General features: G+C 41.3%; 1 long non-coding RNA gene across 1 annotated transcript in view; it reads right to left on the bottom strand.

Moving 5' to 3' along the window:
- The window catches only part of LOC126215238 (uncharacterized), a 155,317-nt gene extending 149,361 nt beyond the window's left edge, over positions 1-5,956 (bottom strand). The window contains exon 1 of the long non-coding RNA XR_007542110.1: positions 5,720-5,956. This is a non-coding gene — a long non-coding RNA (uncharacterized LOC126215238). The remainder of the gene's footprint in view (positions 1-5,719) is intronic.
- Positions 5,957-21,088: the final 15,132 nt, after the last annotated feature.

The raw sequence follows: 21,088 nt of genomic DNA, 5'->3' as shown, positions 1-21,088 counted from the left end.
CCATTCCGTTCAACTGCTCTTCCAAGTCCTTTGCTGTCTCTGACAGAATTACAATGTCATCGGCGAACCTCGATTAGTCATTATCAAGAAGTAAAAAGAGCTATTTTGTAACTTTAGCTGTTATACTGAAACAGTACCACAAGTTGCTGACACTTCAGCATTCCAGCATGCTGGAAATCCTTGTTATAACTGTTCCACAATCACAGACTATAGGCTTCTTTCTTCCTCATGTTTTGGCCTGTTCATCACATTTGGTAGTTTGTCGTATGACATAGTGGACTGTGCTGTTACTCACTTGTACAACAAATTAACTCTAAGCACTATAGAACTTAACATCTGAGGTCATCAGTCCCCTAGACTTAGAACTACTTAAACCTAACCAACCGAAGGACATCACACACATCCATGCCCGAGGTAGGATTCGAACCTGCGACCGTAGTAGCAGCGCGGTTCCGGACTGAAGCTCCTAGAACCGCTCGGCCACAGCGGCCGTCGCTTGTGCTACATTTTAGGCTTATAAATTCATATGGTTTTACTAACTGTTCAAAGTCTGGGGTATTACATTATGCTTGTATTTGTATCGAAATAGTCTAAAAATACCACCTATCTGAACAGCTATGAACCCCCGCTGATGTTCAGTATCATCTTATCTCCTAGGAAGACGAAAGTCGGCTCGTAAGGAATTATTAAATACATATTATTGTGGAACATTAATACTGTGTCTTCAGGTTTTTTAAAATGTCTATGTTCCTCTAACTACCGATGGAATATTCCATAAATGTTACAAAATCTCGTGTTTACTGTGAAACGAAAGAGAGTGACTGCGAGAGTTTAACTTCTTCGCGAGGCAGCCAAAAATTTCACAGTATATGGGATGGTGCACAAGGTTTTATAACCATTGTCAATTTCCTATTTGCCAACTTACGAAGGTGGCCTAATTCTACGCAATATCCTTTTTCGTGGAGTGCAATGAATCAAGTCAGTTCTATAGCCAGTACTGAAAGCGGTAAATTTGTCTGTAAATCGGTTTGAAAGGCAGATTCGCATAATGGAACTGATATGAGGGGATACGCCATGGAGCGGAAAGTTGCATGTGAGTGTGCTGCGAGCTGGCAAGCATTTTAATTAATCTCTCTTTGCGAAAATTGCTGTACCAAGGTACGAAAAATTTATAGAAGAGCCTGCAAGCTCCAGGCTAAGTAAATTTTATTATGTTGCCAGTTAGCTCTTGTAGCGAGGTATTTATTTTTCTAATGGTGTGAGTTAATAAACACATCACATCTACATAAACTATTTCTCGTTTTCGTTGTTTGGACACTTTGCGGTATTTTTACTGGTCAAATGTAGATAAAAATACACTTTTACTGAATTATTGGAGCTCGAAGGTACGACAACCCACGGCCAAGAATTTGCTCATAAAAACAGTCTCGCATATTCGGCTGGGGTTATTTTTGTAAGAAAGTTGGCAATATTTCCAGTGATTAAACCGTCATGTTCATTTACCACGAAGGAACTGCCAAGAGGGGAGAGAACGAAGTGACTTTGCTGTTCCACTACTTACAAGGGAACCTCCCCACCGCACCCCCCTCAGATTTAATTATAACTTGGCACAGTGGATAGGCCTTGATAAACTGAACACAGATCAATTGAGAAAACAGGAAGAAGTTGTGTGGAACTGTGAAAAAATAAACAAAATATACAAACTGAGTAGTCCATGGGCCACATAAGCAACATCAAGGAGACCGTGAGCTCAGGAGCGCCGTGGTCCCGTGGTAGCGCGAGCAGTTCCAGAAAGAGAGGTCCTTGGTTCAAGTCTTCCCACGAGTGAAAATTTTACTTTCTTTATTTTTGCATGGTTATTATCTGTCCGTTCGTTCATTGACGTCTCTGTTCACTGTAATAAGTTTAGTGTCTGTGTTTTGCGACCGCATCGCAAAACCGTGCGATTAGTAGACGAAAGGACGTGCCTCTCCAATGGGAACCGAAAACATTTGATCGCAAGGTCATAGGTCAACCGATTCCTCCACAGGAAAACACATCTGATATATTCTATACGACACTGGCGACGGCATGTGCGTCACATGACAGGAATATGTTGTCGACCCACCTAACTTGTACACTTGGCGAATGGGTAAAAAGATTCTTCTACCTTGCCCGACTTAGGTTTTCTTGTGGATGTGATAATCACTCCCAAAAAAGTGATGGAAACATAAGAGTTTGTCACATAAACTGAAAATAAAAAATTAAAGTTTTCACTCGATGGAAGATTTGAACCAAGGACCTTTCGTTCCGCAGCTGCTCACGTTACCACGAGACCACGGCACTCCTGCGGTCCCAGTGTCCTTGATGTTGCCTATCTTCCCATGAACTACTCAGTTTGTATATTTTGTTTATTTTTTCACAGTTCCACACAACTTCTTCCTGTTTTCTCAATTGACGTGTGTTCAGTTTTTCAAGGCCTATCCACTGTGCCAACTTATAACTAAATCTGAGGGGGTTGCGATGGGGAGGTTCCCTTGTTAGAAACACAAGCAACATTTCGAAGCGGGTTTAGTTTGTGGTACAGAATGAGGCGCTTCAAAGCCTAGAAATGTTCCAGCGGATAACTTATCTCTCTTCCGTTATAAACCGTTCTCTTTTGCTAGAGATCATGATTTCTACTTAGTTTCAAGTAAGAAGAGGAATCAAGTAACTGAAGCAGCGGATGAATGCCACTTAGATATCGGCACCTTTTGTGTCTGTGTAGCCCGATATTTCACATGAGTGATGCTCTTGACCGGTGTTTCACATCTTCCGCGGAGAAAATCGTTAATCGAGGAAATAGGAGTGAATAAGGGGAAAATTTCTAGCTGATAACTGTTTGCCGGAACGGGGCTCGAGCTTGGAAACTTTTCCTTTGGAAATGCTCTACCGACTGCTAACGTAAGATTTGGAGGGGGGAGAGTCACAAACAAATGAAGAAACATAAACGCAATCATCAGTAGCACAGTGTGGGACGCGTGGAAGCTACAGAAACCTTGTGAAGTTTATAAAAGTATGATGAAATGGAAAACCACGAATTCAAAGGACAGCAGAACATGTACGAAGACACAAACGCAATGTTCGTAAATTGTGCACCAATTTCATAAAGCTATATTGTTTTTAACCTTCAAATGCCAAAATATATAGGCAAATTATGTATAGTGTTGCATATTTCCAGAATGACGGCATAAGACTCTTCACAAATAAAAGTTAAACATATCTAGTGAGAAGTACTCTGTAACTGCAGAAAGCTTAAGACAGGAAAACCAATCATAATATATACATAACAGCTGATGCTGCTCCTTTTAGCTTAAGGCCAGAACAATACTTTTTTTAATTTTTATTTCAGGAAAACCTTCTTTATCTCTCTGCACGCACTTTGGAGGAATACATGGTAACGAAAACTAAATTTCACGAGAGAATCTTTCTTTTTGGAGCTACCATCACGTAAGTAGATTAGACGCTTTTTTACTGTAACTAGTGAAAATAAAAAGCTCAAGCATACAACAAAGATAAAAATTCAAAGGCTGTGAGAATGGATGGTACAATAAAAGCTACAAGTAAGAGTACAGTGTGATGTACGAGACGGGGGAGGGAGGTGGGGGGGGGGGAGCGAAATTTTATGAAACTAAATGTAATACAGACACAACAAGTCTAAGAGTTTCCTTCATCAGCTGGTTAATAGGTGAGTGGAATATACCAAAAACCATACCAAAGCTGTACGTGATGGATCACTCAGTCAGAGGTTCAGTGAACTTATTCGACAGTGTCTCTCTCTAAATTCGTAAGTATTCAGTACACAGCCAATCCGCAAGGGAAGAAATACGAAGTAGTTAAAGCCCAGTGTTTCACATATCACGTACTCAAGCAGTTAGGTCTCAACATGCAATAGCTAAATACAATGCTCTTAATAATTAAGAGAGTTACTAAATTTAACTTGCCAGTTTTCGTGTACACATCCTAAACCCGACATCATAGTAATAGTTTTTATTTTCTAAATGCTGGACTTTTCAAAAATTTCGTCTGGATCTTCCCCCACCAAAAATGAATCATTGGATTACACAAACATAACAAGTTGACATATAATTTCTGAACGTTTTTGGGTCCGAAGTGAGATTTTTTCCGACCGACCGACTACACTCCGCGTAGTGTGTTCAAACTTTGCTCCAAAACGTAATAACCTTAAAAGTATTTTATAGACTGTCACATTTTTCCTTGAATACATGAAAATGTACTAACACTTTTTTTTTTGCATATATAATTCTATTTTTTCCCCTTTCCCCCTCACCTAAAATGTGTATGATTTTCTCTGACACACACACACACACACACACACACACACACACACACACACACACGAAGTCTCATACTCACGTACTAATAACTAAAATACATATGCTGTAAGGAGCTGACCAGTATTAGGTACGAAATATCAATGTCACCTGGTACATACAAAATTCGGTGCCAAATGACCAAATCATGTGCCAATGAGTATACAGCAAGTAATGATCTGTTGTAATGCACACAAAACGTTCCAGATACAATAAAGCATTTAATGGCAGTGATAAATATATTAAGACAATACGATTTATTTTATAAAAATAGAATTACTCAATTATGAAATTCATGTACACATAAAATATGTTACATAAATACGACAGTAATCACATATTTACGTAAACGAATCGTCATTAGGAACGTAAGTACCCCTGAGATCATTGCAAGCATTAATTCTCCACACTGTCATTCATGTATACGTCTGTAAACAGTAACTGTTCGTTTAAGCAATTCATACAACTATTTAAGCTCACTCCTTTGAAAAACATATTTACATTTATAATTTTTATTCAGGTGTAAATAACGTTTTTCTTTTACTGTACATTCACATTCTTCTTGGAACTTAAATTCTGTTTATCATACCCGTATTTGTGGCAATAAAAATACTTTTTTAAATGACTACACACGAAACATATATCGCACTATTATGACTAGTACATCGTTGACTAGGATACTAGAACTATAAATATATGGTATTATGGTAACTTATTTCAATAGCTGACTGAAATGACGGATATAGGCTATGTAAAAACTTTTCATAGGACGCCTTTGCCTCGCAGTTCCAACGCATAAAGTAAACAAGTTAGGTCGTTGCAAAAGCAATGGAACGCTTACATGATTCCCTGAACTACCGTATTACGGGTTATTTCACAAAGAACTGTAGCATTTGAACACATTATCAGCAATCCACACTTCAGCTGATCGCCAAAGCAAAGAGAAACTACGCTCAGTTAGAAACTTGTGTTTATTTGACAGGAATAGCTGAATTTAACCTCTCGTTTATTTCTTTGTATCAATCGAACTCCACTTATTGCTGTTAAGAACAAATATTCACCAGAATTTAGGAAATACGCTGCTGTAAGTTTACGATGCTTTCCAACAAAATGTGTAAGACATAAAATATCTCATTACGATCATTCTATAATTAATTTTATAAAAATATGATAGCGGACGTTTTCGTCCTGAAACACCGTTATTTGCAAAACTAATGTATGGCTATGTACCGGAGAAAACGCGCGATTATACGGACGCTAATATCAGGTATGTGCAGCACGATCATCAAAATATGAATATTAATTTTAACTACAACTGGGTTTGTTGACGGCGCATTTCACTATTAATATGTAAAGAAACATTTTACCTTCTTTGTGCGATAGTGACCGGTTGTCATATCCTCGCTGCAGTCGTAGAAACCGCTCATTTTCTTGCCGGCCCATAGCGCATCTCTCACCCAGCCGCCATTTTGACGGCTCAGTACACCCGGCAGCCATCACCGGAAAGAGACACCCTAAAGATACGTTTCGCAGTGCTCTGTCATTACGTGTAACCAACGAAATCTTATGCACCAGTGAAAGTACTAATAAAATCTTCAGTTAACTGACACAAATGATTCGATTAGCGTCACTGTAAAAGTACAAGCCAGACGCTCCGCGCGTCTCCAGTGTTTTGTTCCTCTCGACGCTAGCGCCACAGTTGCGCAACTTCGCCACTGACAGCCGTCCACGTCTGACTCAGTTCGTCGCATCTCTCTCTCGCACACACTCTTTCTGTCTCTGGCTCGCAGTTTTCGCTTTCGCTCCCTCTGTTTCTCTCTCACTCCCGCTCCAAGGCTGAGCGGCGACGCACGCAACGGTTCCGTGGATCTACCGGGTGTCCAGAAAATACTGTTCCTGCCTGCGTGCTTCAAATATCACAACGAACTGCTGTATTTAGTGCAGTTATTGTACAACACAATACAACCGAAGGACACGCGTAATTTAGAAATAACGCTGCGCAAGAAAATAGGATGCAAATGAAATTTCAAGTGACTTGATCCTGCTGCTTGCACATTCCATTGCGATTTGCCGAAACAAATATTTCTCGTAATTCTAGTGATATCAGACTGAAATAATAAAATAAAGGACACGACACTCAGCCATTTGTTACAAAATAAAAGCAATAAGGACAATATCTATTTGGAAACCTCGACGTGAATGTTGTAACGAGATGAAACTGACATTAGTCCAATTTGAAATTATTTATTTGCTTTTAAAAATAGAACAAGTTGCATCTGTTTTACTATTTCATGTCATTTCAAATTACAGAGATTTCTCAAAACCATTACGGGAAACATACTGTGGGAAACAGTCGCGTTAAAACCAGCTTCCTAATAGCTTTTTCTCTTCTGTCTCCAAATAATCTCAGATAAATCGATAGATGGGCAAAATGGAATAAGTAACAAACAATTCCTTGAAAATAAGACGTTAAGACCTCAAAGAAGTGGTACCGAACAAAGGCGGGTTTTGTTTTATGTGACACAAATTCACCGGATCTGAATAAAGAAAAATATCGATAGGAATATCGAGTGCTGTTCATTTACCTCATCGACAGTGCCTATCGAGTGCCTTGCATTAGTACTGACAGAGTAACGGAGATGTGTTAGCAATTATCACTGCAAAAATGCCGGAGGCAGAACATTCGAAACGTAAGACTTCGTCGTGCGTATGTGCGTATAGCGCATTAATTCCGTCACGATTTTGACTTTCAAACAGTTTGTGAGCAACGGAGTGAGACAAATTCTTCGAAAACCAAAAACCAGGTATCTTCTGGACGGCGAAACTCCCCGAAGTTAATAAATGAAATGTTCTTCGTTTTTGAACAATTAGTGACTTTTTCTCTACTGCCTAATTTACACCCAAAGCTAAAATATCATTACTGTACTATACAGTGATACAGGTAACTTACAAGGAACAAGGAAGTGATCTTCCTGATTTTCTTTTCCATGGTTTCAATAACTCTGCCTCATCCGTGATTTTTTTCCCTCTATATGTAATGCCAAAAATCTTCCTTCTTTACACTCATTTTACAGAGTCGTGATGTACGTCTACAACTTTTTCTGCAGACAGAATTTAGATTCCTGCAGCAGTTTTGAGACGAATATGCCTGTAAAGAAAGATGGGAAGTGTAATTAGCTTTATTTCTCATCACCACGAATAAGATTACTGAAGACATCCACAAGGATGATCACTGAAGTGCACACAAGTCGAGAAAGATCGTGTCTCTAGTTCGGAATGCTTGTCATTTGTGGAGAACGGTCATCTAACTGAAGATTGATGTGATCCTGAAAGAAATCTATCAAGCATATCGAAATGCGTCCAGACGACTACTAAAGACAAAGTTTCGGCAAGGCATATATAGCCAGTTTTGTGTTACATGAATATATACTGTATAACAGTACGTCAATTGAGTCAAATTGCTGCTAATTACGGAATGAGAATATCAACATAAAAAACAAAAATAAAGGCTTTTCCAGGATTGGAACACACAAGAGCCAAAAATATCATAGATAGAGAAACAATTGAAGAAGTAACAGAATTTAATTACATAGGTACTAATTTTAAATTTCTCAACAATGTTAATGTAAAGTTGAAACTGGACAGATTTGAGATTGAATGGCCATCAGAGAGATGATGATGAAGTTAAATATCTGCTGAGAGGTAGAACACAACATTCTATCCTAGACGGAGAGTATCCACAGGCACACAAAACAGTTATGATGTGTCCCAGGGGAAATGTGACACCGTTTTTGCTGAAACTTTTTGACACATGAGAATCGTGCGCCCGAGTGGAAATCGAATCCAGAACATTGCCTTTCGCTTGCAATTCTCAAATCGGCTAACTATCCAGATATGAGTCAGTGCTATCTCCTTCTTTCCAAGCTTCACAGAAGGTATCGTCCATGGACCTATTTCCTTCCGGAAGTTATTTGCAGAGAAGACGGCTTGTAATTAGCTACGGTCTAGAGATTGTTTCCATAATGAATCTTTTTCTCCGCTGCAAAGTATGCGCTGTTTAGGAACTTTCTGACAGGGTAGCACTTCACGCTGCACCGAGGCTCGAACCCAGAACCACCTTTTTCCAGGGCAATCCAGGTGGAACAAGTACATATACGAGCTTAGGTGATCCATTAATTTTGGGGATTATAGCTGCGTAAACTTTATTTCTTCTAATATTTCGGCCGTATACCTTTCAGCCGTCTCCAGAGTAAACCGACAGGCTAGAGGTACAGCGCTCGTTCCGTTGTCTCAAACATGTGGGGCACGCTACAGCGGGCGCCCAAAGAGACACATGCGCCAGATGCATCGGTCGGCGGCAAAGAGTAAGCATAAATTAAATGGTTCAAATGGCTCTGAGCACTATGCGACTTAACTTCTGAGGTCATCAGTCGCCTAGAACTTAGAACTAATTAAACCTAACTAACCTAAGGACATCACACACATCCATGCCCGAGGCAGGATTCGAACCTGCGTCCGTAGCGGTCGCTCGGCTCCAGACTGTAGCGCCTAGAACCGCACGGCCAAATTAAATCTGTTGCTACGCTATAGATCCATGCTGGGATCACAATGAATTATTTGAGGTGCACTGTAGCGATGTCTTTGCTAGTTTAGCCGGCCGTTGTGGCCGAGCGGTTCTAGGCGCTACAGTCTGGAATCGCGCGACCACTACTGTCGCAGGTTCGAATCCTGCCTCGGGCATGGATGTGTGTGATGTCCTTAGGTTAGTTAGGTTTAAGTAGTTCTAAGTTCTAGGGGACTGATGACCTCAGCAGTTAAGTCGCATAGTCCTCAGAGCCATTTGAATTTTTTTTTTTTTTTGCTAGTTTATTAAAGAAAGTCCCGGATTTCTTGATTTGTTCAGGCCGAAACCGCGGTCCTTGTTAATGAAATTCTTCGGTAAACCATTCTCATAACCGAGTCCCAAAAAGATGACCCCAGAATTTCGCTATCTGCATACCGTGTAGGGTGTCTGCTATCGATGCAGTGTTCTTCCACTAATGGTTTACTGGACTGAAAGAGCGGGGAGTTCCTATAGCGTTCCACTATTCTTTCACGAGCTGTTCCAGTCGTCTACCTCATGTACGAAAGGCCACACTCCCAGAGGGTCTTGTAAAACCTAGTCTTTCGGAGCATCAACTCATCTTTGACGGAATCCAAAAGTGCTGCTTCTTTCTGTGGAGGGCGAAAACTGACTTTAACTTTGTAAAAATTTACTAAATAATGAACAAAAAGTTTCTCGAAATAAATTCGCCGAATGCTAGTATCTTTGCTCTAGCTGTGTTAGCTATAGATGTACCACCTACTGGTCACACATGAAAATTTTTGCGGCACCAGGGCTCGAACCCAGATTTCCTGCTTACATTAGCCTACCCGAGTACGCCTCCAGGACTGATCCAAAGACACACAAATCATACTTTCTACATCTCTATACCACCGTCTCCCGCATCACTAAATACTCACAGCCATACTACGTATGAATGTAGAAGACTGTGGTACAGGGATGTAGATGGCGTGAAATATGGAAGTTTGTGTTGCTCTGGGAGGAGTGCACGAATAGCCTAATAGTTAAGGCGGCCGGAGATCCTGGTTCGAGTCTCGATCCGCCACAAATTCTCATACGTCACCAATATGTAGTGCATCTATACCTAGCGCAGGTGGAGCCAAGTTACTCGATTTCGGCGAATTTATTTCGGGGTAATTTCGGTGGGCTGTCTATCTTCAAAAATGTTGTCTGTTCATCTAGACTCGTAAGTTAAAAAAATTAATAAAATAAAAAATAAAAAAACCACGAACCTACTACGGTGTCGTAGCAGGCGGAGAGGTGATACTCCGACGTGGCGCGTCCCAGGTGGCGGATAGGGGGGTCCTCACCGGCTTGCCGGCGGACTTGAGCGAAATAAAATAGCTCTCGCGGACCAAACACACAACATCAAGAAATCCATTAGTGTCTGTTCTGGTATCCAGCGACTAGTGGTCTGCGTCTGTTTACCTTAGTTGGTGCGGCAGTGAAATATGGCTTGATCTCAACAATCAAGTCTGCAATTACCGTGATCTTGTTAAAGGTCACCACAACCAACTTCAACTTGAAGTAATCATGATGGAACAAATGGAAAGAAATCCGCTACCCCAGGCCCCAGTCAACGGACTGGACTTTCCTGGTCATCGGATTCTGGGGGACCAGGAACATCATGAGGAGAAGAGTCGGAGCTTCTCAAAACCTCTTCGCAAGCACTACCTTGGCACTCTCAATGCAAACACTCTGTTCAAACTTGGAAAACTAAAACAACTGACAGACATGCTAGATAAATTTCACATCAAAATTCTTGCCATTCAAGAGACGCGCTTCGTAGATGAAAACCATTTCGACACAGAACATTACAGGATTTACAAAGGTAAACCTGCGGTCAGAAGAGGAACACCATTATTGTTTGGTACAGGGTTTGCAGTACACAAATCAGTCATGGATAACATCATAGACTTCAATTCAATATCAGAACGTATCTCGACACTGTCCTTCAAATCAGGTAATAAAGCATACACAATTATCAACGCACAGGCACCTACAAATGACCATAACAGAAAGAAGCCACAAGAAATTGAAGACTTCTGGGAAGACATGGAGGAAGTAACTAACAACGTACCAGAAAGACATGTGAAAATTTTGGGTGATTTCAATGCGCAGCTTGGTAAGGAGAGAAAATTCAGAGAAATAACAGGCCCATACTCAGCACATATTCGCACGAACAGAAATGGGGAACACCTCATAAAATATTGTCAAAACTTTAACCTCAAAATCATGTCAACACAATTTCAAAAACCAAGACGAAAACTTACAACATGGAAAGCACCCAACACAGTGTGGGGAGAATTTCAGATTGATCATGTGGCCATATCCAAGAAAAATTCGCGGGAAATTCTAAATGTCAGAACACGTAAAGGAGTCTTCGAGTCTGATCATTATTTGCTACAAGTTAAGATTACGCCAATCCCAAGACTGAAACAGACAGCGCAAAACAAAATAGTCAAACCTGATCCGGAATACTTGAAGATAAACAGGGATAAAATCGTTGAAGAAATTAATAGGCATTCAATAGACACATGGACAGATCTGGCGAAGGCAGTTCAGAAGACTATGTGCTGGGGACAACCACCTAGAAAACGCAAACATAGGTGGTGGAACGCAAATTGTGATGAAGCCATTGAGAGAAGAAAGCAAGCATGGGACAAGTTCAGTAGCTACAGAAATTCAGAAACATGGAAAGAATTTCACGAAGTTCAGAAACTAGCATCGAAGGAAATCAGAAGGGAAAAACGAGCATATGACAATAACAGACTAAAAGAAATTGAGGAAGATTTCAAAAGAAATAACACAAGAAATTTTTACAGAACTTTCAAAGAAAATATTAAGGGCTATCAACCCCCTAGCCTCTGCTTCCGAAGAACAGATGGATCCCTGGAAACAAACACAAAAGAAAACTGTAAAATTCTCAAACATTACTTTGATAAACTTCTTAATTGCAAAAAACCTACAGGAAAATTAACATTCCAAAAGACCACATCTAATGCCGATTCTGATCCACCCACAATAGAAGAGATAGAGGAAATCATAAAACAAATGAAAAATAACAGAGCTGCCGGAGAAGATGGTATTATCGCCGAGATCTGGAAACTCCAAGATGAAAACATCACCAAAAAAATCCATAAGATTATCTCCGAAATTTGGATCACAGAGAAAGTGCCAGAGGAATGGAAATGTGCATTGATCCATCCGTTACATAAAAAGGGTGATAAGTCAGATCCAAACAATTACAGAGGCATTTCGCTAGTACCAGTTACATACAAAATTTTCTCTAAGGTGCTATTAAACAGACTAGAACCACAAGCAGATCTGCAAATTGGGGAATACCAGGCGGGCTTCAGAAAAGGGAGATCATGCATCGAACAGATCTGGAACTTGAGAACACTTTTGAAAGTCAGACAGGCAAGAAACACTGTAGTTACCTTTGTGGACTTTAAAAAAGCATATGATTCCATAGACAGACAGACACTCTTTGACGTACTGGAAGAATATGGTATCGACAGAAAAACCAGGACACTTATACAACAGACGCTTACAGACACTACCTCCAAGATTAAGTTCATGGGAGAAATTTCGGAACCCTTCCACATACACATAGGTGTCCGACAAGGAGACGGGCTCTCACCAATCCTGTTCAACATGGTGTTAGACAAAATTATCAAGCAGTGGGAGGAACAAGTTAAAGGAATACAGCTGGGAAGAACACGTGAAACCAAAACAATCATAAAATGTCTGGCATTTGCAGATGATATAGCCATACTCAGCAATAATACACAGGAGGCAAAGGAAGCACTGGAATGCTTGCATGAAATAGCTGCCAAAACAGGTCTGCAGGTATCTTACGAGAAGACACAATATATGGAACGACAGACCAACAATGTACACACCATGCATACTGTATATGGATCCGTAGAAAGAGTCGAAAAATTTAAGTATTTAGGGGAGTACATACAAATGGGAGGATCAAACAAGGCGGCTAACATGGAACGAACGAAGAAACTCCAGAAGGCATACAAACTCACATGGTCACATTATAATAAGAAAAGCATATCAAGGCAGGCCAAACTTAGGCACTACAAAACAGTTGTATTACCAGAAGTATTGTACGCGTCAGAAACAACCACAATTGGAGCATCAGGCATCATAGACACAGAAAAAATAGAACGCAAAATTCTCAGAAAAATATTTGGACCAATTCACAGAGATGGCATATGGATGAAGCGACCTACCAAAGAGCTGTACCAGCACACTGACAGACTAACAGACGCGATCAGAAAACGCAGATTAACTTTCTATGGGCACATACAGAGAATGGACAACAACCGACTTACAAAGAAAATTTTTGATGTAGTAAACAGCTCAAGCAAGAAAACAAATTGGTATCATGAAATAAACGAAGGCAGATAGGGATCAACAGGCAAATGATAGGAGACAGGAAATACTTCAGAAACAAAGTTAGGAGTGCAAAATTTATTGTAAAGGAGAGAAAGAACGGAACATTATGGACAGAGCAAAGGAAACAGGAGCACAGCCAAAGGATGAGGAGATTTTGGGAAGAGAAGTGGAAGAGAGGAAAGAAGTGAAAATTGTGTCATCATGTGATTTTCGAGTTCAAACACTGTCCATAAGGGCAACAATGAAATGAATGAATGAATGAATGAAAAAATAAAAAAGTTTATCTATCTTAGTGCAGCAAACCAATATCGAACACAAAATATGGCCCCAGCGAGAAAACAACGAAACCTTCAAGAAGCACCTGAAGAGGGATTTGTAAGCAATCCGAAACCGGTCAGCCGGTCGGAGTGGCCGAGCGGTTCTAGGCGCTTCAGTCTGGAACCGCGCGACCGCTACGGTCACAGGTTAGAATTCTGCCTCGGGAATGGATGTGTGTGATGTCCTTAGGTTAGTTAGGTTTAAGTAGTTCTAAGTTCTAGGGGACTGATGACCTGAGATGTTAAGTCCCATAGAGCTAAGAGCCATTTGAACTATTTTGAAACCGGTCACGCTTCGATAGAAATAAACATTTTTAAAGCGTACTTGTGACTGGTTGCGGTTTCAACAAAAAATCTAGTAGTATTATAGCCACGGTTCTCACAAAGTCGACTTTAACTTTGTGTTTCACGTGGATCCGATCTATTGTTAACGAGAGATGGCCCACATTTACCTAGAAAGCCATGTTTCAAGGCTCTCTGCGTTTTCTTTCTCGTTTCCTGAATCGTCCTTAGGTTTTATTCGTAGCGGCTTATATACCTGTCGTAGAGAATGCCTGTTTAATTCGAAAACTCCTCTTAAGTACAGAGGCTCCACGACTGTTCTCGTCATCAAATCTATGTGTTCTGTAGACCAACGATGTGAAGACACCCATCGTCCGCGAAGGATGAGGCAGTTATTTGCATGTAAATATGTCTGTTCCGTAGGCTTCCAATGAGTGTTGTCAGAATTTTGGTTCACAGAACACATAGCATTGCTGACGAGAATAGTATTGAGGATAAGCCTCTATATTCTACACTTTAAAATTTTCGAAGTAAATGGATGTTCTCGACAATAGTTACGTAAGTCGCTGCAAATAAATGCTAAAGTGGATATAAGAAACGGGGAAGAAGGCATAGACCACGGCGGAATTTGGCAAGCATGTCTTTAAAAATAGGTCTCTAACTTGCCAATCACAAAGTTTTTCGCCCTCCTTCGAAGATAGTAGCACTTGTAGATTCCGTCTACGACAATGGTTATAAACCTGGGGGTAATCACCCCCTGAGTGGTAAAATTAATTTTTCTGAGGGGTAAAAACAAAAGGGCTGTATTGCTTTGCTCGCGAAATTAAATTTATTTTCAAAAATTTATTACTGTTATCATTATTTCATAGCACTGTAAAACAGATTATATCAGTGACGAATAATTACATTTTATTTTTCAAATGCTAGGATGACACGTGACACGGTGTTGTTGAGGTTACGGCTTCCTCATATATGGCTCTGAGCACTATGGGACTTAACAGCTGTGGTCATCAGTCCCCTAGAACTTAGAACTACTTAAACCTAACTAACCTAAGGACATCACACACATCCATGCCCGAGGCAGGATTCGAACCCGCGACCGTAGCAGTCGCGCGGTTCCGGACTGGTTCCTCATATAGTCCACCCACAGCACACACTTTGTGCCATGCACCTATGATGGAGAAACTTTACCATAATAGCATACTGACGTCAATAGTGGGTTACGGGTCGGGAGTCTGGGCTCACAGGCTCACGAGGGTGGCGCCTGCTGTGACGGTGAGAAGAGTACAAAGGAATATGATATTAAGGTCCGTGGGAGCATACAGAACATCTCCAGGGGGAGCCCTGTTACTCATAATGGGGCTCTGTCCCCTGGATATAAAGATAAGAGAACAGGCTGCGTGGTACTGGGCAAAAAGGGGAGTCATCACCAAGGTAGAAGAAATTATGGGGGCACCAGTCAGGGAAAAAGGGGAGATTAGGGAAAGAGGGGTAGAGTTGTGGCAGGAAACATGGGAGTCAGATGAAACTGGTAGAAGAACCTTCCAGTTTCTACCAGACGTAAAGGACAGACTGCAAATGAAGTACTTCGAGCCAACCAGGGGATTGCTCCACTTTCTCACCGGTCATGGCCCCTATCCGACTTATCTTTGTCGGTTTGGGAGAAGGGCGACACCAGCGTGCGACTGTGGCGCACCGGAGGGTACTCCCGACCATGTGGTTTACGAGTGCCCCCTCTTCGATGATGTAGCCGGGACATTGAGACGACAACTACCAAGCACAGACACCTATGACCTTTTAAGACGAGAGGAGACGTTTAAACTGATAAACACGCTCGCAAACGAGGTATCGCAGAAAGTATTGACAACTTTTTTGAGAGACCTTCATGCGTAATAAATAAATAGAAAACACCGATTGCGACCTCTGCCCCAATCCTGTACCGCCTGTTCGTGGATAGGTCGACTTCACAGTTGGAATCCGCCACGACCAGGACCAGGGGGACTGGGGCGATCCCGAATTAGGAAATGCACCAATTATGACATAGAATATAAATTAGATTTAGTTAATTAAAATAGGATAGTAAATTAGGAACCTGCAGCGATAAGTTATCCCTTGCCTGCCCTGTGCCAGGGGCTCGCTCATAGGGATTAGCTCTATGAGCAAGGCATCTAAGTAGGTTTATATTACCAAACTGGCACACTTGTTACGCTGCAGGCAGTTAGTAATAATTAATCGTAGCAATTAGAAATTATGTTAGCTAGTAAACCAGCCGTAGTCTGCCCAGTAGAACTCATAGAACTGTCTGTAGTAAAGATAAATGTTAAAGCTGCTATTGTAAACTCAGAAATATAGGACCCACTAATCATTAAGGTGGTGGGTCATTATTGTATAACTATTGTGAAATGAAATAAAGATTTTTTTTTTTTTTAAAAACAAAAAAAAAAAAAAAACTCAGACATAAACTGCGTATATCCAGGCTGAAGTCATGAATGAAGATTTGAATGGAGGCCGGGTTTCGAACCTGGGCCTCCTGTTAACTAAGCAGATGCGCTAACCACTACGCCACCCTGACACAGCGGCTTTGTACAACTGTGCAGACTACGCTCGCATGCCCCCTCCTCAATCCAAATTACCAATCACTCCTTAGGAAATTTAGTATTCTCTCTAAACTCGAACAGTACTTGTGCAAAGCCAGAGTGCCATAGTGGTTACCGCATCTGCGTAGTGAGTGGGAGACTCGGGTTCGAATCCTGGCCTTGACATAAAGTTTTATTTGTCGCTTCAGTCTGCACATGTGCATTGTAGATGTTTGAGACTTGAAAAGGTCTCTGGAACTACATTGTTTCATAATCAAAATATCCACGGGTGTACTGCCGGTCTACAGTGCCCGTTGGACACTGTAGACCGGCAGTACACCCGTGGATATTTTGATTATCAAATACGCCGGGAGAAACTCAAGAATCATACATTGTTTCATTTTAAACATGTATGTCATATCTCTCGAAATCGCCTTCGCCGAGTTGTAGGCCGTTCCCGTGACGGACCATATATTGCTTATTCTAGTTCGGTCACCTAGTCAACCTCATGCATAGAGTCAGGCTTTCAAAGGGCCCAAAAAACCCCTGTGGCTTTTGTGGACCTCTCGGCCGCCTAGGATACCAACTGGCTAGACGGACTCACACTCAAGCTGAAAAAAACGATCCCTTGCCGCAAGACAACTAAGCTTCTGGCAAACATGTTGAAAAATCGCTACTTCAGAGCGAACGTAGGTCAATATACGCGTAAATCCTACTCAATAAACAATTGGCTCCCACAGGGATCAGTGTTGGCTCCCCTTCTTGTCAACCTATACACGAGTGACATGCCAGCAACTCAATCGTAAAAATTCCGCTATGCAGACGACATTACAATAGCCACTCAGAGCAAGACATTCGAAGAGGGGGAAGCTACTCTGTCAACGGACCTCCAACTTCTTAACCAGTTTTGTACGAAATGGAGGCTCTGCCCAAATCCAAATAAAACTGAGGTTAGCGTATTCCACCTGAACAATCATGAGGCAAGAGGAGAGTTACAAGTAACGTTCAGCAATGAGCGATTGGCGCACAACAGCCATCCAAAAATCTAGGAATCACTCTTGACCGGTCAGTAACCTATAAAAAACACCTATAAATAACCAGTCAAAAGATAAAAAATCGAAATAACATATTAAGAAAGCTGACTGGAACCTCCTGGGGAGCTCGAGCTAACACCCAACGCACCGCAGCACGATCTGTTGTTTACTCGGCGGCAGTCTGGTACAAGAGCACACACACGAAGAAAATAGATGTCCAGCTTAATACCAGCATGAGGATTGTCTCAGGAACTCTGCAATCAAGTCCACTTCCCTGGCTTCATGCCCTTTGCAATATAGCTCCTCCCTCCCTCAGAAGACAACAAGCAGCTATCCGAGAATGGAAGAAAATTAATGACTCCTCTGTCTCTGAAGATATACCTATCCGAAAAATATTGGACCATCTACCAACTACCCGCCTAAAATCCAGGAAACCTATATGGGAAGACGAAGTCTTCAAATTTCCAGAAACGTACGACATAGCAAGGGAATGGAGGTAATACTGGTCGCTGAATAATCACCATCCTCTCATCACTGATTTTGATCCTTCGATACCGGTGGAAGGAATGCAAATGCCCAGAACAACTTGGTGGAGACTTAATCGTGTGAGGACTAACCACGGCAGGTGTAAGGCCGTTCTCCACAAGTGGAAACTCACTGATGACCCACGATACGACTGTGGAGCAGAAGAACAAACAATCCCTCACCCGATCTTCGAGCAGGTTTGAAGGAGAATGGAGGGATATCATGAATGCTACTCCACGTGCTGTTCAGTGGGTGACCCGCTTAGATGTGGACTTGTAATAGCTGGAGTGACTGTCTCCCTAATCTTTCGCATATTGTTGGCCCGCATCTCGTGGTCGTGCGGTAGCGTTCTCGCTTTCCACGCCCGGGTTCCCGGGTTCGATTCCCGGCGGGGTCAGGGATTTTCTCTGCCTCGTGATGGCTGGGTGTTGTGTGCTGTCCTTAGGTTAGTTAGGTTTAAGTAGTTCTAAGTTCTAGGGGACTTATGACCACAGCAGTTGAGTCCCATAGTGCTCAGAGCCATTTGAACCATTTCGCATATTGTTGTTTGCAAACAATCATTTAATAATATATTTGTACTCCGTTTATTATATTGATTAATAGTATGTCTGCAATTTTACTCTGTAGATGCCACACGCTAAATAAATAAATAAATAAATATTGCTTATTATTCACTACGCAACACATAAACGACCTAACTGCCAGTGCAGCAGAACAGGAATTATCTAATGACCATTATATCGCTTTAGGACCTACACAGTATTGTTATTATTATGATTATTATTATTGTCATTGGTCATACACCAAGCATCAGCAGTACGAAGTCTCCCAATTTCTGTCAGTTCAGAAGTAAGGAATCCAGCAATCAAGAGATTTACAAACGATAAATACAATCTGCAAATTTTAACCTGTTTAGTTTTAAATGGAGTTGCAGAGTGAGGGTCTAGCAGCTGTTACTACGGAGAGTAATAGAACATTCACAAAAACTATATATCATTTACTTCTAATCATTTTAAATAATAAAGTGTGCAAATAAAATTATTTTCCATTTTAAAGCTTATTTGGTGGCTGGGAGAGAGTGGGATAAGGCGGGGGGTGCTCCTTTATATCAGACTGGACTCAAGGGTAATGATCTCGGAAAGATTGGAATTCGGAACCACTGGTTTACGACGTCTTGACGCTGTTTACAAGACCCCTGCGAATGAAGCTCTTCATACGTAGCACAGACGACTCATAGATTTGTACAGGCCACGAGATACGCACGAAACACCATAGATACACCTGTCTCTTACATTCTAGTAAATGGGCTGTTGCAGCAGTGCATCGGCACTATGCGGTATGAAATGTCGAAATTCTACTGTCAGTTGTGCAGGCTGTTGTGGCCGAGCGGTTCTAGGGGCTTCAGTTTGGAACGGAGCGACCGCTACGGTCGCAGGTTCGAATCCGGCCTCGGGCATGGAGGCATGGATGTGTATGATGTCCTTAGGTCAGTCAGGTTTAAGTAGTTCTAAGTTCTAGGGGACTGGTGACCTCATATGTTGAGTCCCATAGTGCTCAGAGCCATTTGAACCATTTTTTTTTTTATCGCCACAGGGAGGGTGTGGCTGAGGAAAAATTAAATAGATTAACAGTTTCCAAATGTGAGAAAGCAAAATCCGGTGTTTCTTCAGTCACTGTTCTGGGTGGGCGTCCTCGTAATATTTGAGGTACCGAAACTACACTAAGGGAGGAAAGAATCGCAACACCAAGATAGAGTTCTGCGGCGTAAATGGAAGTTGGTAGGCGTGTTTCTACCTTTGAAAGATGATGTCTGTACAAATTTCGCGCCAGTCGCAAAAAGAGTTGCGCTAGTAGCGCCGCTATAAGGATGCAAATCAGGTTTTCTGTAAATACGCGCTGTAACGATAACGAGCTTTAGTTACCTTTGACATTGGACGAGATGAGCTGACGTTAATTAAAACTGCCTTCAAGTGGCAAAAATGTCTTTATCTACACCTCATTGAGATTGAGCGAGGTGGTGTAATAGGGCTACGAGAAACTGGATGTTTCTCCTGCGATACTGCATTAAGGGGCTCCGGAAAGGCTCAAAATCATGAAAAGTTCAATTTTTACTTTTTTGCGTTTTCTGAATCTGCAGACTATTACCTTTTAATAGATATATAATTTATTCAATTCCGAAGACTACAACTATTTTTAATTTTTTTTTGAAATGTGTTCTACATGGACGTCACCCACTGTGGCGCTGTTAAACTGCTGTCAAATGGTGTTATTATTAACGTCCGTGTTCATCAGGTACATTTTAGTGATGTGAGATAAAGTATGTGTTGTGGCTAACCTGTGATGGTTCAATATATAACGCTGGTGTGATTGTCGATTGTTTCATGTTTATTTACTCTGTCGTTATCTCGAAAATATTCGTAATTAATTCTGTTTCTTGAGTCTCTGTTTTGTTGAAGTATAATAATGAGTAAAAGTAAAGTTATTAGAAATCCTCGGAAGGCTTTTAAGAAAAGGAGAAATGTTGGAAAGCCAAAGGTATGTGTTATTACTGTAAACAATAAAGACGATAACCAAGTGAGTGAACCTAACGTCTCAAGTACACCTGCCCATAGCAGTCAAAGTGGGAAAGAAAATACTTCCCAGAAGAAGCTTGGTTCAATGAGGTGATAAAACCTATTTTCAGAGACTTAGCAGCACCTGAACTGTTGAAAAACTGTATTCACGGAAAAACTCAAAACCCCAATGAAAGTGTAAATAGTGTTATATGGTCGAGAATCCCCAAGACTGTATTTGTTGGAATAGAAACACTTCACTTTGGTGTGTATGATGCTGTTGCGACTTTCAATGATGGCAACATTGTAAGGTGCAAGGTATTTAGAAATATGGGAATGAAGATAGGTTCTAACATGGTACGAGCGATGCTTGCTTTAGACAAGGAACGCCTTCGGGCTGCAGACAGGGCTGTAAAGAGTCTAGAAATACAAGC

Source organism: Schistocerca nitens, chromosome 12, assembly GCF_023898315.1.
Source record: "Schistocerca nitens isolate TAMUIC-IGC-003100 chromosome 12, iqSchNite1.1, whole genome shotgun sequence".
NCBI classification, from domain to species: domain Eukaryota; kingdom Metazoa; phylum Arthropoda; class Insecta; order Orthoptera; family Acrididae; genus Schistocerca; species Schistocerca nitens.
The sequence above is the reverse complement of the archived record's forward strand: the minus strand, read 5'-3'. Positions and strand labels throughout refer to the sequence as shown.